Source organism: Babylonia areolata, chromosome 17 (assembly GCF_041734735.1).
Source record: "Babylonia areolata isolate BAREFJ2019XMU chromosome 17, ASM4173473v1, whole genome shotgun sequence".
In the NCBI taxonomy this organism is placed as follows: domain Eukaryota; kingdom Metazoa; phylum Mollusca; class Gastropoda; order Neogastropoda; family Buccinidae; genus Babylonia; species Babylonia areolata.
The window spans coordinates 4,542,819-4,545,318 of record NC_134892.1 but is presented as its reverse complement, the minus strand read 5'-3'; positions in this window follow the sequence as shown (position 1 = coordinate 4,545,318).

Genomic DNA, 2,500 nt, shown 5'->3' with positions numbered 1-2,500 from the left:
TAGTTTCATATCTTGAACTCTCTCCATACGAATGGCGAAAGAGACGACGTTAACAGCGTTTCACCCCAATTACCATCATCAAAATATTACAAGCGGAACGCTCTTATACTGAAGAGGTGAATGTTGACAAAGAATACCACAATTCTGACGACGGAAGCTAAAGGTTGGGTCATTCAGACACCCACTGGACATCCGAGGGGTCTGTGCAGAGGAGAAGAGAGGACTGGCCGTACTGAGTGAGTTAATTGTATCTCCCTTCAGGAGTAGGGCCATGGTCTAAACTGAATCAATTTCGTTTCGTTTCGTTTCTGTTTCTGTACTCTTTGTCAAACATAAATGAATACACAGACTTAGCTTTACTTTTTTTTTTTTTTAAACAAAATGAAAACAGGCTTTTGACTCGCTCTGTGGCAATGTCTATTTATTACGCCTTGAAAGAGAGAGAGAGAGAGAGAGAGAGAGAGAGAGAGAGAGAAGAAGAAGAAGAAGAAGAAGAAGATTGATTGATTGATTGAATGATTGATTGAATCTTTAATGGGTAAAGAATTAGGCACAGTAAAGGCCTTTTTTTTTACAATTCTGCCAATTTTAACGACACAAAACATAAAAAAATAAAGAACGACACAAAACATAAAAAAATAAAGAAATAAACTGAAATAAAATAAAATAATAAGAACGACGAATAAGAATAGGAACTTGAATAGTCTATTTAAAAGGTAACAAAGCGATGAAAACTGGAACAATTGCTGGTCAGGCATCTGCTTGGCAGATGTGGTGTAGCGTATAATTAATTATGGATTTGTCCGAACGCAGTGACGCCTCCTTGAGCTACTGAAACTGAAACTCAAAAACCCTTAAAGTTACTCCAGGAAATGTCACGAGCTAACAATCTTTGTCTTTTTTGTCTTTTTTTAACTCACTTGTGTAAACAAAGTGAGTCTATGTTTTAACCCGGTGTTCGGTTGTCTGTGTGTGTGTGTGTGTGTGTGTGTGTGTGTGTGTGTGTGTGTGTGTGTGTGTGTGTGTCTGTGTGTCCGTGGTAAACTTTAACATTGACATTTTCTCTGCAAATACTTTGTCAGTTGACACCACATTTGGCATAAAAGCAGGAAAAATTCAGTTCTTTCCAGTCATCTTGTTTAAAACAATATTGCACCTATGGGATGGGCACCAAAAAAAAAAAAAAAAAAAAAAATGAAGCCTAATTATATGCAAACTGCATTTACTGTTATATTTATATTTTTTGTATTCTCTAAACTTGGCACTTTGATCTGATATTCTGACCCAACAACAAGAGCAGTCATTATTATCATTTTTTGTTCAAACAGGAACTTCTTTTGCTAAGCATGGAAGTTTTATTTATTTTTTGCAAACGTTTTGGTGCAGATAGTAAAAAAAGGGAAATTACTCTGTAAGTAATGCTAGGGGACTTAATTCGAGTCTGGTTAGGACTTTTTTTTTCTTTTCTTTTTTTTTTAACGCGAAGCTTTATGATAACAAATACAGAACACATTTTAACGATTAGATTTTTTTTTAAGTGTATCACAAGTGAGTCTTGAAGGCCTTGCCTCTCTTGTTTTTTCAGTTATGAAATGTTGTGTCCATGACATTGGTCCCTCGCCCCCCACCCCCCACGCCCCCTTTAGTTTCGGTATTTTGTGAGTCTCAATTGAATGGTACCTCCTTTACAAACTGGCCGACGGCCTGGCGAGTAAAATTATTTCTGAATTCTGAGTTCTGTCTGTTTGTCTCTTCTCTCTCTCTCTCTCTCTGTGGGATAGATAGATTACATAGGTAGATAGGTCTATGGGTAGATAGATAGATAGATATAGATAGAAAGACAGATAGATATAGATAGATAATATAGATAGATATATAGATAGATAGAGAGATAGATAGATAGATAGATAGATAGATAGATATAGACAGAAAGACAGATAGATAGACAGATAGATACATAGATAAATAGATAGATAGATAGACAGACAGACAGACAGAGACAGAGAGAGAGAGGGAGAGAGAAAAAAGCAGAGAAGTAAAAGATAGAGAGGTAAACGCAGAACAAAAGAACAGAAGAGATAGACAGAGGAAGAAATGATAGAAGACAGAGTGACAGACAGACAGACGGACAGACAGACAGACAGACAGAGACAGGGACTGAGACAGACAGAGTGACAGACAGAAAGAGAAAGAGACCGACAAACAGACAGACAGACAGGGACAGAGACTGAGACAAAGAGAGAAACAGACAGAGACAGACAGACGGACAGACAGACACAGAGAGACAGAGCCAGAGACGGACAGAGAGACAGACAGAAAGACAGACAGACAGAGAGGGACAGAGAGACAGGGCCAGAGACTGAGACAGACAGGCTGAGAAAAGGGCCAAACGTGGACGCTACACAACACAAAGACAAGAAGAGACATTCTTCTCCATCCATAGCTTAAAGTCCATCCATCCATCTCCAACCTTCACCCCCACCCCCCACCCCCCACCCCC